This window comes from Triturus cristatus, chromosome 3_1, assembly GCF_964204655.1.
Source record: "Triturus cristatus chromosome 3_1, aTriCri1.1, whole genome shotgun sequence".
Classification (NCBI taxonomy): domain Eukaryota; kingdom Metazoa; phylum Chordata; class Amphibia; order Caudata; family Salamandridae; genus Triturus; species Triturus cristatus.
The window spans coordinates 972,457,728-972,473,180 of NC_140583.1; the positions used below are offsets into that span (position 1 = coordinate 972,457,728).

A 15,453-nucleotide genomic window follows, 5' to 3' on the forward strand; every position below is an offset into this window, starting at 1 on the left:
CTTGGGCGAGGCGAGATATAACAGGATGTCATCGGCATAGAGCGAAATACGGTCCTCGTGATCGGGCGACCATCTAAGTCCACGTATATCCGGGTGCCAGCGTATCCACGCCGCCAGCGGCGCGAGGGCGAACAACAAAGGTGACAGGGGGCAACCCTGTCGGGTGCCCCTCCCAAGCTGGAACGGAGTCGACGCCCGCCCGTTTACCGCAACACTCGCAAGGAGACCCTCATAAAGCAACCTCACCCAGCTCACAAAACCAGGGCCAAAGCCGAACTTGGCAAGCACAGCCCACAGATATGCCCATTCCACCGTATCAAAAGCCATCATGGCATCAAGAGACGCCACAATAGCTGGTTCTCGCAGCGTGCTCGCCCTGGCGTTCACTCCATGAAGACGCCTAAGGTTTAACGCAGTGTTACGGTGCGGGATAAAACCAGATTGATCCGGGTGGATCAAGTCTCCAGGCACCCTGACCAAGCGGCCCGCCAGAATTTTAGCCAGAATTTTCGGCTCAGCATTAAGGAGTGATATTGGCCGATAGGAGGCACACTTGTCCCGGGGTTTACCATCCTTATGTATCACAACAATCGTCGCCAGTCGCTGGTCCAACGGAAGGGACCCACTCCCCCGCGCCTCCACGAACATGGCGCGCAGGTGAGGGGCAACCCTATCCGGGAACAGCTTATACAAGTCAATCGGCAAACCATTTGGGCCTGAGGCCTTGCCCGAGTTCAGCACGCGGATAGCACCCGCCACCTCATCAACCGTTATATCTCCATCGAGGTCATCTCTATCTACGTCAGAAAGGCAGGGCAGAGCGATGTCACGCAGGAGGTCACGCGAATCCTCAGTTGGCCTATCCGAAACCGAGGCGTAAACCATACGGAAATAATCCGAAAAACACTGTACTATACCCTCGGGATCAACAACCACCTCTCCCCCCTCTCTCGTCAGCTCCGGCACCACTCTATTAACACGTTCTTTTTTGTCCAGCCACGCTAGGAGTTTCCCGGCCTTATCGCCAACATCGTACAAGCGACCCTGCTGTTCCCTACTGAGGGTCTTGGCGGCATTCGCCACCAGGTCCCTATATTCCGCTTGCTTCAAGCTCAGATTATGCAGTGAGGCCGCTGTAACCTCCCCCTCCAGGGCCACCTCTAAAGCCGCGATCTCATCCTCAACCTGTATAACCTCGCCATCTCTCCGTCACTTGGCGGCCACTACCAAGGAGAGGGCCTCCCCTCTCAACACGGTCTTAAATGCTTCCCACAACGACACAGCCGAATCAACGGAACCCTGATTGTCCTTAAAATAGTGATCAACTGTCTTCAACAGCGCACTGCGCATCTTGGGATCACGAAAGTACCAGGGGTTAATAGGAGCAACCCAGCCCCCTCCCTCACGGCCGACATCCAGCCGGACCCACACTGGCGAATGATCAGATATGCCCCGCGCCATATGCCTAGCCTCAGACACCAATGAGGCGTGCGCAGCCAGAGTGAGCAGGTAATCAATCCGAGAGAGACTACCATGCGCCCCGGAGTGGAAGGTATATTGGCTCTGTGTGGGGTGCCGGAGCCTCCAGCAGTCTACCAAGCCGAGTGTATCTATAAAGTCTGGAAGCCACTTCTGAGCCCCCCCGGTGTCCCTGGGCGGGTACCTATCCAGCAACCCAGAGCCGACAGCATTAAAGTCTCCCCCCACCACTAGCATACCCTCCGGGAGGTCCAGCAAGGCTCTACCCAGATCTGCAAACGTGGAGGCCTGCAGGGCAGGAGGGACATAAACCGAAACCAAAACCAACGTTCTTCCCTCCCACCTCCCCGTCACCGCCACAAACCTCCCCCTATCATCAACAATGGTGGAGTCCACCTCGAAAGGGAGTGAAGCTCTAACAAGGATGCCCACACCCCTGGAGCATGAGGAGAATCCCGAGTGAGCGATGAATTTGTAACCTTTTCTATTAAGAGCATAGCAAGTATTACCTATAAGGTGTGTCTCCTGCAGTAGGGCCACATCCGGCAAAGACCGTTTCAAGAACTGCAAGACTATCCCCCGCTTAATACGATCTCCCAAGCCATTAACATTCCAGCTAATAATATTTAAGCCCCTACCCCCCATCCCCCCACACAAAGAGGCCCACCCCACACCCGAAGAGCCACCATTGAACAATCCTGACAACCATTACTACGCCTTGCAAAAACAAACCCCCCAACAACAAACCCAAAATCCCAACTCTCCCCCCCACCCTGCACCCCTGCTGCAGCTTACAAAGCCCCCCCAACTTGCAGTGTGCCTGTCGCCCCACCATAACACAAAACTACAAAAAGTACCCTGAGGGAGGAAAGAGCTCCCATCTTCCTCCCGCAACCCTCCGTATTACTGCAATCAGCTCAAGTCAGTGTCCGGAACCAAAGCAAGTCAGTCCGGCTCCAGAGGCATCAACCCTGCCCATCCCGGTCACCCTCCACATCTGTGGCAGCATCCCCGCCAGTCCGTCGTCGGGGCAGAGCGTCCAACCAGTCTCCGGCCATAGCAGGCGACTCAAAGAAGAAAGTCCGGTCCTCATACACCACACGTAATCTGGCAGGGAAAAGCATAGCATACTTCAGGTCCCTCTCCCAAAGACGTCTCTTCACCCCCAGGAAACTCTGCCTTTGCTTTTGCACCAGCTGGGTGAAGTCAGGATAGAAACTCACTGATGCGTTCTGAAAAGGGATCGGGCCCGTCACCCGCGATGCTTGCAGGATAGCGTCCCGATCTCGGAAGTGAAAGAGCCGGGCGACAATCGGTCTCGGAGGGGCTCCCGCCCTGGGCCTCCCGCCAGGAACTCTGTGAGCCCGCTCGACTGCAAAAAACTTTCCAAGGCCCTTAGGCTTCAGATGGTTAAGCACCAAGTCCTCCACGAGCAGATCTGCGGAGATCTCATCCGAGGATTCCGGAACCCCAATAATGCGCACGTTGTTGCGCCTGGCCCGGCCCTCAAAGTCCTCCAGCCGGCGGGCGGAGAGGTCGTTCTCGGCCCGCAGCTTACGAACTTCGGTCTGAAGTTCCGAGACATCATCAGCGAGGCCTGTGGTCTTGAGATCAAGGGATTTAACCCGCTCATTAGTTTTGCCCAAATCCGTGCGGATCAGGTTGACATCCACCAAGATAGTATCCACTTTATGCGCCAGGGCATCAAACTGTCTCCCAATCGAGGCCTGCATCCCCTCGAGCGCACCCATGACATCCTGCAACGAGAGCTCCGAGGTCGGGTCATGAGGCAGCCTTCTGTACGTCCAGCGACTGGCCCGATCCACCAGGCGATCCCTTCTGCTGGGCATAGCGATCCATATTATTGGATTGGGTATAGGCTCCCCGCCTGGTAGCCTTGGGTTTCAGCCTATCCACCTCTGCTTTACCCGACATGTCTGGCACCGAGCAATCCGGTGCAAAGAGACGACCCTCTCTCAGTCAGAGGGAACAGGAGAAGCCAGATCTGCAATAACCAGTCAGAGTAGGGCGCAAGGCGTCCAGAGGATAGTAAAGCATCAGAAGGCACTCCCGGGCCAAGGCAAACAAAGGGCGAGAAAGTGAAAGTGAAAGTACGGCGTTCTCCGTCCGCCAGTTCACACCTCGCCAGGCCGCTGTTGTTCAATTAGAGGCCGGGCATCCTGCCAACGCCAGCCCCTGGCATCCCTCGGAGATAGGCCTCAATCTTCTGCCGTGGACAACTCCAGTTCCCGGTGGGCGATCCGAGCCCGGGCAGCATCAATCGCCTCAGCAATGAGTCATCTGCAAGATGCCGTGCATATAAAACAGGATTTAAGACAGGATTATCGACGGAGGGCGCGTGGGTCCCGGGAGCTCAAAGCTCACGCGGCCATCTTGGTCAGGCGCTAGGCTCCTCCTCTGCTCCTGCCCATTTAATGCATTCTTGCCAGCCAAGTTCCCACATATTTTGGTCTGACCAAACAGCGCGGCTGTCGCTGTACCTTATGTGATCAGCTGAAAAAGAATGTTAAGAAGTAATAAAAGAGAGAGGGATTTGGCTCTACCCACATGCTTGGTTTTCTCGCGTTCTTGATTGGGCTGAAGTTGTGTGCTTCCACTGAAAAGGAGTACTTGTATTGCAATTTCTGTCTAGTTGAATGCTTTTGCTTAACACAGCACGACTCGGTTATGATGACAAGTGAATGATCAGGGTTATAGGCATGATACGTTTATTATGAAAATGTTATGAAAAACACAGTAGGAGGTATTTATTGTAACATAAAGCATATGTTAAAGCCAATAGGCATTGAAAGGTGGATTGTTATTACACTGTGTTAAAGATGGGAGACAGGCATAATGTTAGATGGAATTTCACAGATGACTGAGGTAGGCAAGGGTTTTGGTTTTAGACACCGGGGGCCATATTTTGTATCAGGGCACACTTTCCCTGTTTGCGCCTGGCACACCTTAAAACAGGTGCGCCAGACGCAAACAGAGTAATTACGCCCTATTACATAGAATGCGCTGCCCCCAGGGCAGCCGCAAACTCGTACTGCCCTGGGGCAGCACATTTATGTGAAATACGGAGCAGCTTTGAAGCAGCCGCTCCGTGTTTCACTGTGTAGGCGTCAACTACTTGCACTTTTAAAGGGAATTAGAGATCCCCCTGCAGGCAGGTGCAGTGAGTGACTGCACCCACCTGCAAGGGGATCTGTGGGGGTCCATAGGATCCCCATTTCCCCCTTCAGAGCTTGCTCTCAGGTGGCGCACTGCCAGTGCACCTCCTGAGCGTGTTATTGCCTCTGCACCCATGTCTGTAATAGGGCGCGAGCGCAGAGGCAAAGGGATTCCCACATTTGCATGGGGCACGCCCCCATGCAAACGAGGGAACACTCTCTGAAGATAGAGCTGGTGCTTTAAGTGCACCAGCGCTATCGGTATTACAGAAAGGTCCGCACAACCATCTGCAGCCCCTTCTGTAATACCTAAGTGCCCAGGGGACGCGCAAAGTGGGCGCAAATGCCTGTTACACCCTGGGGCACTTTCATAATACGGCGCTGAATCTAACAATCCCTGTTGGTAGAAGATATGCACCTCTCGTTCATTGTTAACTTCTCTTAGCTTGCCTTGTGGAAATGCTTTAGTGCTAATTAACAGGCCTGAGTTGAATATGGTGATAAGTGAATTATAAAAGCTACAGGCTTGATTGGTTCATTGTGGAAAGTTACATTGGATGCCTTAGGTCTGATGAAAATGTATTACAAAGGCAGTGGGCCTGAAATATGTATTGTGAACAGCAATATGTTAAAGGCAAGAGGGGTTTATGGGTGGGTTGCTATCTTATACTGTTAAAACCTGTGGACAGGCATCTTGTTTCATGGAATCTCACTGATTTAAATAGTAGGCAAGAGTTTTTGCATTGGCCACCTCTGTCTGATGGAAGATATGCAGAGTGGTAATCCTTGTAAAACCCTCCAGAAAGTGGTTGTGTATTGTTTTGCCAGTTCTAACTTTTTACATATTTGCAACTTTACAACTGACTGATTGTTGCTTTGTGGGGAAGCTCATGCTCTATTCAGCAGGCCTGAGTTGGTTATGATGACATAGTAGTCAAAGATTTTAGTGTTGGTTGCACCCTCTAACAGACCCTGCACATAGAAGATTTGCACTGGTGGGGTCCTTATTAAACCCCTGAAACAGGGGTTGTATATTGTTTTTCCAAATGTAATTTTGTTCATTTGATGGTTGGCTTGTGCTTGTGATACCAGCACTCGCTGCTGCTTCGCTAATTCCGCTGCCTAACTCTTGCACTTTGTCTAAATTGTGCTATTGTTTTTGCTTATTCTTGTGCCATTTCTCTTACCTAATTCTTGTGCTTTTGTCTCAGTCACTTTTTACTTAATTCTTTGTGCCATTTCTCTTGCTTGTCCTTGTTCTTTTGTATCAGTCGCTTTTTAGTAAATTCTTTGTGCCGTTTCTTTTGCTTATTCTTATGCTTTTGTCTCAGTGTGCTTTGCTTAATTCTTTGTTCAAAATATGCTGCTCATTTTTGTGCTTCTAGCCTACTTCTTTTCCCATCTCCGTCCAAAATCCCTCTCCCGATCGCTGTGCTTCTGTCTCCCACCTAGCCTTGCCCAGTGTCTTCCGGCGCCTCTCCCTCCTCCCAGGACCTACTTAATGGAGGCCACAGCACAGCAGGCGTGCCACTGGCACACCAATTGCAACCCCGTCTGTGCCAGTCCCCGCTTGGACCGCATCCATCGGCAGGATCCCTGGCTCCCGGCCCACTGGAAGTTACGAGGCCACTGCCCTACTTACCCTGAACACCGCGAATGATCAAGCGAACAGTGTTACCACGCTGCCACAGCTTCTGCAGTAGGACCATTCTCCTGCAACTGATGCTTGTTCTCCTGAACCAGCAAGCACGACCACCGTCATGTAGCAAAGCACCACACTGATTCCCTGGCTACACCAGAAGTGACCCACCAACTCCACTGCCCACTCCTCAACACATGTTCTATGTGCAAGCACTTCATCGAGTTATGGGACCTCATAGACACAAACCTAGATCTTGGTCCAGAAAGAAGGCTTTTTGTAATTTGGTTTAAATCTGTTCAATAGTTTTGGAGTTATTAAATAAAAAAGATCTATGCATATCTAGAGACGGGGATCCACTGTGGTGGAACCGAAAGATCCACGCTCCAACAGCAATGCTGTGATTGGCTGGCCGAAACCTGGGAGATAAGTTGGGGCAGCCATTTTGGCAGTAGGGACAGGGTTCCTGGGGGGAGGGAAATAAAGTGTAAATAGGATATAAGGGGGTCAGGTTAGAAGTATCCTGACTCCATGGGACTTATAGAGGGATCTGTCAGGGACCTCTCATGGGCAAGACATTTTACAAAAGTGTTTTTGGGTGCTATCCGTGGATCCACCGCAGCGCTCAATGTGCCCCTGTGAGAATCCGCAACAGATCCCAATAACTCACACACCCACTCACTGACCCACACAGCCAGTCACACACACACACTCCCACGTCAACTCACACACACACTCACACACCCACACACTCACATACCCACTCAGCCACTCACACGCCCACTCAGAGACCAAGAAGACCACTCACATGCCCACTTACATACTCATACAGTCACTCATACACCCACTCAGATATCCAGAGAGCCACCTACATCCCCACTCACAGACCCACAAAGGCACTCATTCACTCATTCACCCATTCGCACACCCACCTTCACACCCATGTAGCCGCTCACACACCCACTTACAGACCCACACAACCAGTCACACATGCACTCACACACCCACTGCACACTCACACACCCACTTACAATCCCACACAACCACTCACTTACCCACTCACACCCTCAGGGTACAGGGACATTATAGTTAGGGAACAGCATTGAAAAACTGCAGAAACTCAATGAAAAAAAACAAAGGTTACAGGGATGTCATAGTTAGGAGATAGCATTAAAAAGAATAGAAATTCACTGAAAAAAACGAAGAAAAAAGAGACGCTATAGTTAGCAAATAGAATTAATAAAAACCTTAGAAATTTACAATAAAACTAAGTTTACAGGGACATTATAGTAAGTTTCAGATTTAATGCACAAAGCCAAAGAAATTTTGAAGTTATAGTTATCTCAAGTAAATATAACTCGCGCCCTCGCCATGCACTGCTAATTACCCCACATCTTACATCACTCATGACATCTTCTCTGACATCATTAAAAATATCACTGCAACATTTACAGCGCTATTATTGATGAGAAATCTTCATGGCGGGGACGCGAGTCATAGTTACCTTAGGGCACGAGTTATAATTACTTGAGATAACTATAACTGCTGAATTTCTGTAGTTTTGTGTGTGTAAAATCTGAACCTAAATATAACGTCCCTGTAACCTTTGTTTTTTCAGTGAATATAATATAATTATATATTATATTATATGTTGGTTGTCAAAAGACAATCAGAGCAAGCTGAGTTTCAGGTTATAATTAATATTTATATATGTACTAACCATGCATTATTTCACATGCCTAATAGGCATGAAAACGCAATGTGGAGACAATATAGTTGTGCCATGAAAATTGACCCATTTTGGTGATGTAGCTGGCTGCTGTATTTGGTATTTGCTCAGCCACCACTCAGTGCCATTTCTGAAAACTAAACAGTGAGTGGAGTCCAGACTAACGTGCCTTGCATGGCTCCCACTGCCTTTCTTACCCATAATGCCCTGCAAACCCCAAACCCCAAACTCCAGCTACATTTACATTTACACCTTTTCCTGATATTTCTATGAGGGGGAAATATCAGGATCTGGAGGGATTCACAATATTCTTACCACCAAGCACTCCCACACTTCTTTAGATAACAAGCATTTACAATGCAATGGTCTCGGCATTGTTAAAGTTAGAAGTATTGGCATTGCTCATGACATTAATTTTGTTTATGTTTTTCAAACATTTAAAGAAACGGCATTGTTATTTACAATGTCAATAGCTTAATCACTCAAATGCGAGACCTATTGAATTTGCACCCACACACACAAAGCCACCCACACACACAGAGCCACCCACACACACACAGAGCCACTCACATAGAGTAACCCACACACAAATAGAGCCACCCACAGAGCCACCTACACACACACACACGCAGTAGCCCACTGACCTATTTACATTATGTGCACTTTGTGATCTGCATGGTACATGTTCTTTGCTGCAGGCACATTAACCCTATGTGCTACCTTTCCAGGAGTCAAAACTTCCACTAGACAAAACTCTGATCTCTCTCTAGGAAGAACATTAAACACCAGAGTCATCATGGCATTTTTATTGTTGCCGAAAATTGCTGGAGGCCAGGAAGGAGACAGCAAGCGCTTTTAAAACCTTAATTTACTTGCAAACATAATGTCTCCACCCAAAGTCAGCGCCCGGTCTCACCGGTTGCACTGCCCTAGACCTGGCCCTTCTCAAGGGTCCTGTGACGTAAGTGACAGAGTCACTGTTGTTCTTGGCTGTGCTACTTCATAGGCCTGCTAGCAAGACTGGAGGTGAACTTCAGTATGGAATGTGGTGGACAAACCTTGAAGGTTAACCCAGACTTGCCAGTGCTAGGGTCCACCTGCTGGTGCTAAGACACCAGCGCTTCTAAGGTCTTGCGAAGCCTTCTAAGGTCTAGCATGGGATTGTGCTCTCTCAGCAGAGTCGTCTGGTGGACTGGTTATTAAGGCTGAACCTGGTTCCCCAGTTCCAAATTCAACAGCTCTGGCCATAGTGCCACATCGTCTTCCCAACTGAACACCATACTGTCCCACTGAGAAAAACCTCACACTGCCTTCAACTACAACCCAATTGCTGTCGGCTATAAACACCTGGATGAGGCTTAATTTAAATGACGCAATAGACAAGAGCAATATACGGCCTACAAAAATAAGTAACATCATCCTGGAAAAAGCAAACACTCATAGGGGAATGCAAAATTTTGCAAACCATGTGAAATGCAAGGAGGAACAACATTGTTACCTTAACGCTTTTACACTCACTATTCAGAAATCAGTGAGTGCTTTTGCCTGAAAGGGGCCTTGAATGGTCCCATTTCAATGTCCATTGCTGATATCCTTACAAAACGTTAGCAGTTGGACGCAGAGCCGCAGTACACATTTTGTTTTTCAATCCACACCTTGCAGTACCTCCAGGATTGGTGCACTAGTTGCAAGCCCCGGGAAAACAAAGACAAGAAAAAAAAAATAGCGCTTCACTGGCAAACTCTGTAAAAGTGGCGCTAATGTGTTTGGGTGTGAATAAAAGCAAATCTGGCCAGTTTGCTACCACTGTCCTACTTTATTTAGTTATTTTTCATATTTTAACCTTTTATTCCAGATGCTGCACCTTAGAATTAAAATACGACATTTCCAGCAAAAATGTTTCTCTTTTTTGGATCCATTTCACAGGGGAGCAAATAAAAGAAAGTAGAGGAAAGAGAGTGAGAACCCCATCTTGAAGTCAAAGTTTTCAGTTAGAGAAGAACTGCTAGACAGAAACAGAGGGAGGAATGAAAGAGTGGGGTGGGGGCAGCTGAAGCGGCAGAGCAGAAGCGGACACTATATTTTTCTTCTGTAAGTAAGAAGGAAAAGACAGAGTCCTGTTACTTCTCTGCCGCCCGTGAACCATGTGAAATGCAAGCAGGAACAACATTGTTACCTTAACGCTTTTACACTCACTATTCAGAAATCAGTGAGTGCTTTTGCCTGAAAGGGGCCTTGAATGGTCCCATTTCAATGGCCATTGCTGATATCCTTACAAAACGTTAGCAGTATGGTAAAAAGACCACATCCCTGGACGCAGAGCCGCAGTACACATTTTGTTTTCCAATCCACACCTTGCAGTACCTCCAGGATTTGTGCACTAGTTGCAAGCCCAGGGAAAACAGACAAGAAAACAAAAATAGCCCTTCACTGGCAAACTCTGTAAAAGTGGCGCTTAGTTGTGGAATAGATATAGCTCCTGCCTCTTGTAGGGGGCGTTACTATATACGGGCGCTACTAATGTTAACCCCTCAAACGGGAAGGCCGTTGAGAGCGCGTTATGAAGGAGCGGTATCCCGCACAAAAAAGTTGCCCCTATCGAAAGCTAGACCTATGCAGAAAGCTTGGGCCAGTGAGGAAAGTAAACCGGTGCTCGAGAGGATTCCAGCGCCGAAGAGATGTCTGTAAGCGAAAGGTAGATGGGAACGGAAGAATGATTTCCAGCGCAGAGATAATCGCCCGTGAGGGGCAAGGATGGAAGAGATGGCTGTAAGGGAATGTTATTGGTATGGAAGACTGGATACCACCAAGGAACAAAGTGCATGAGGGAAAGGTAAATTGGTATGGAGGAAAGGTTTGCAGCAAAATAAAGATGGCCCCAAGAGAAAAGTAAACATGTGGAAATGCAAGCAGGAACAACATTGTTACCTTAACCTTAACGCTTTTACTCACTATTCAGAAATCAGTGAGTGCTTTTACCTGAAAGGAGCCAGGAAACGCCGTACTTGAAACGCCGATCGAGGAACCGCCGAGATCAGCCTTGCAGCAATGAAGAGGCGACCCCACGTCCCGCTCCGTAAAGACCGCGCATAAAATGGCCGAACCTTCCGATGTATAAAACAAAAAAAAAAACACGCCCACCACGTGTAAAAGGGGCAGGGACTACGAAAAAGAGAAAGAAACGAAAAAACACGCCCACGAATCCGAAAAAGATGGGGCTTGTTTGGAGAGACAAAACTCTTCTCCAATGGCTGACCAGCATTTAAGAGGCCAGCCAATGGAGAAGAGGGGCGGGTTCAAGCCCCTCTTCTGAAAAAACATTAAATTTCGGAGCGAGACTGCGCAAGCGCAGCCGAGACCTAAAAAGGAAGGTTTGTGCCAGACAAACAGTTTATTTTACCAAGTTGAAATGGCAGCTCAAAACTGCACTACAGGCTGCAGTGGCAGACCTGACATGTTTAAAAGTACTACTTTGGTGGGTGGTATAATGAATGCTGCAGTCCCAATAGCATCATTTAATTTACAGGCTCTGGGTACTGGCTGTACCAAGTACTAGGGACTTACAAGTAAATTAAATGTACCAATTTTACCATGTTTGGAGGAGACAAGCCTTTTTGCACTGGTAAAGTGCAGAGGCCACTGCAGAGACCTAAAGCCAACAAAACTAATCTGGCCAACATGAGGGGTGAAGGAAAAAAGTTTGGGGGAACTGCACCTCAAGGATGCCAAATCTAACAGGATCTAGAGTAAGGCCCTTTATCGGTTTACTTTGAATCACCCTAAAATCACAATCATTTAAGGTACATATATGCTCAGATACCCAAGTTCCCAGTTCGTATACTCAAACACAACACAACATTTTGATTCTCAGTGCTTCCGAATACAACTGTGCTGAAACTACTTACTCTACCCATCTAGCTGTCCCAAATGTTGTTGTTCTCGCATAAATTTCACGACACCCTTGATTTATCTACTGCTTAGTGCTAACTTTCTGATCTCTAACCAGATATATCGATATGCTAAAGAAGAGTCCTCAGTTATATTTACTGGATCCGGTTTGTTCAACATTAGCACTGGTTTGGTCAGCAACTAGGTCTTGTATATATGTAGTTATAACCTTCTTTCAAGTGATAAAACCTCTGGTGCAGTACAAGACTTTGATTAAAGCTGTGGTAATTAAATGTCATGTTTCTTAATGGTCTTTTCCAGCATGGATGATGTGCAAAGAGTAATAAGGGTTTGTTGGTCATTGCATCAATAAGGGGCATGATTTTTCCATGTCCTGTGCTCAGCTGTCCAAACTCCATTATAACTGACACTGATTTAAGGACAATTGGCCAGGCCGTTATTAGATGACATATTAATAGACGCAGTCTTTGTTAGTGGGAGCCTCCACTGCTCACTTGCACCAATGAAATGTGCACTATACTCGCTGACCCACTACATAGGCTGCGAAAACATAACTTTCTCAACCTCGCTAAACCCTCAGACATGTGAAATAATCTTTCTATGATGTTAGGGACCCTTAAAACAAGACAGAATTAAATTGGAAATGCTTAAGTTGCTAGCATTCCAAAAAGCACTAAAAAAATTGAAAAAACAACTTTCTACTCAGTTGGGAAGGACAAAAAAGGAAACAGTGCTCATGTGGCATCACTTAGGGCAGCTAGGACTATTGAACCATAGGTTGAACAGATTTTCCATAGTGAAAACCAGAGCAGGTCACAGAAAGAGAAGTTAGACTACAACTTGACAGTCAATAGACGAGGATGTGATACAAGCTGTAAAACACAAGACAAACTGAAGCAGTGAAAATGCCATCTGTTTGGGTGTAAGTAACACCATCCGGGAGACTTGAGTTATGGTTAAAGTTTACAGTTACAACAGAAATGTAATTCATACATTATGTTTATTTATCCTTCTGTACCCTTGACATTCCTCATACTATCTCTTTCCTTCCTTCATTCTACTGCTTATGCTTTACTTCATTCTTTTCTCTCGCTCAAAAGATTCTGTTTTCCTCCTATTCTGTCTGTGCTCGTAATCTTCCAATTCTCTCTGCTTGCATGTTTTCTTTAGCTTCTCTGCTCCAACGCAATGCCTCTTGTTCATCATTGAGAAAGTGCTCTCTAATGCCCCGTTTTAAGGAACATAGATTTAATCTTTCTAATTATATCCCTTTACCCTCAGACCACGGAGCCTAAAATGTAGGCTCACCTCCCTTGCAATCGTCTGGTTCCCAAACTTGCTGGTGCCCATGAAGCGCCAATATTGCTGGGGAAGTTAGTCTATTTTCTGGATATGCTTCACTAAGACTGGACTTGTACAGCATTGCGCTTTCGGGACGCATTTCTCAAGATTCAAGCTGTCCTCCCCGCCTAATCAGTTTCCACTCTAGCCCATAATTAATGATTAAGTACATTCAAATGTAAGACATTCTGGCATCAATAAAGGATACTGCTGCTTAAACATTAACGTGCTCTCAGCATGGATAGGCCACTCGCAATCTTTCCTTGCAGATGGAACGAGTACTACAAAACGCTTTAACTAAATACGAGGTCTCATACTGGTTTTCATTTGCAAAATGGGACATCGAGTAATTAATTACAAGGAAACCGAACCTGCCACAACCTGCTCTATGGTTTATATTTGATAGAGTTTCCCGAGTGAAAACCCATATGTAAAGTACAACTAATAACATAACTGCACCCTGACCAACCATCTTTGCTTATCATATTATGGTGCGCCCAGCAACAAAAACGATAAAGAAACATATACGAGGAAGAATCGTCAACACCAATACAATTTAAGCCAAAGTAATAGTACCCACAAAAGTCAAATAGAAAACGACCAAATTGTCATTAAGGTTATTAACTGTGGCGTCCAATAATTGCTGACAGGTATGCATCTATCCTCTCAATATGACCCTTCACCAGTAGCACAACCCTTATAGATTTTCCGGGTTCTTCCTATTGACACCCCATTTCTCATCCCACCTCTCCTCACAGTCCTTGAACTTTATCTGCGTGGCCACCAGCTGGTTGAAGAGGAGGTCAGCCATTGCCAGATCATGCTCCCCTGTCTCTGGTACTCTCCGAGCAGCGGCTTTTTCGGTGTCCCCACTTCTACCCCGCAGGATCTCAGGTTCCAAAGGATTTCCAGCTTTGAGTTTGGCGCTACCCGCCCGCCGTTGCTGAGACTACAGGCAACCGCCCGCAGCGCCGACGTAATGTAGGGACCTCTAACCTCACACACGAAGGGGCGGAACCGGAGAAAGCAGGACAGGGAGCCATCATTGTTTGGGGCTCTTATCCTATTTCTTGATCCTAGGTTGGTACACATTAGTTGTGTGCCGATTTACGATTCTATGAAATATGTCAAATTGTGACATATTGGACGCTGTGTAATATAGAGATTAATAACGTAATAATGTTAACTTCACTGTTTTGCAGTATCAGTGTTTTGCAGTATTCAACGTACGCAATTGCTAGGTAACGAAGTACCTAATAGAGGCAGCGTCTGATGGATCCCAACCTAAATGTAATGTTGTTACTGTGTCGTTCTTATCTACAGACAAAACTAAATAAAAAAAAATACAGAAATAAACTTGCCATCCAAGGAGCCAGAAAAGGCGGGTCAGAAAATGCAATAAGTTGGAAATGTTACACATAGTAAATGACATAAGCCACCTAAATACACGTAGAGAACTTCACATGAGTATAAACAGTGCGTTCTGAAGGTGTTCAGGCTTACTTTTCCCACTTCCCCTCGTCAACTTTCTTCTAATTAGCCCTTTCCAAGATGGCTGCGAAAATGACGTCTGCTTTCTGTTTTGATTAGACACAAGCCGGTAGTGTTGGGATGGCTGCATGATTTGTTTCTTCCTGGAGTCAGCCTGTATCGTTGCAAAAATGGCAGCGCCTGTCGAAGACGGTGTGCATGCACCAATGCCAGGCAGATGTGGTTTCTACGTGGCAAAAAAGAGCAGATTTTGCAAAATGATTGTGTCAGAAGGAAAGAGGTTATGCGGGGAGCACGCAACGCACGGAAAGGAAGTAAGAGGAACAAGCCGAGGGCACCGGAAGACACCACCGCCTTTCTCCGAGGCGAAGCAGAAATGCCTTGGAGAAACGCAGTGGCGTTTTCGGATTCGGGGGCGTGTTTTTCTGTTATCTCCTCTTGCCATTGGCTGGAGGAGATAATTAGACTTTCTGAAAAAAACACGCCCCCCGATCCGAAAAGGACGGGGCCTGATCGGAGTGACGGGACCTCTTCTCCAATGGCTGGCCAGCATTCAAGAGGCCAGCCAATGGAGAACAGGGGAGAAGAGGGGCGGGTTCAAGCCCCTCTTCTCCAAGTCATTAAATCTCCGACTTCCGGTTCTGCCATCGGCAGACCGGCGGTCCTTGACCTAAAAATGGTATCCCAAC

General features: G+C 47.2%; 1 long non-coding RNA gene across 1 annotated transcript in view; it reads right to left on the minus strand.

The window, feature by feature from the left end:
• Positions 1–14,207, minus strand: part of LOC146861341 (uncharacterized) — a 215,700-nt gene extending 201,493 nt beyond the window's left edge. The window contains exon 1 of the long non-coding RNA XR_014979247.1: positions 14,020–14,207. This is a non-coding gene — a long non-coding RNA (uncharacterized LOC146861341). The remainder of the gene's footprint in view (positions 1–14,019) is intronic.
• Between the last annotated feature and the right edge of the window lie 1,246 nt (positions 14,208–15,453).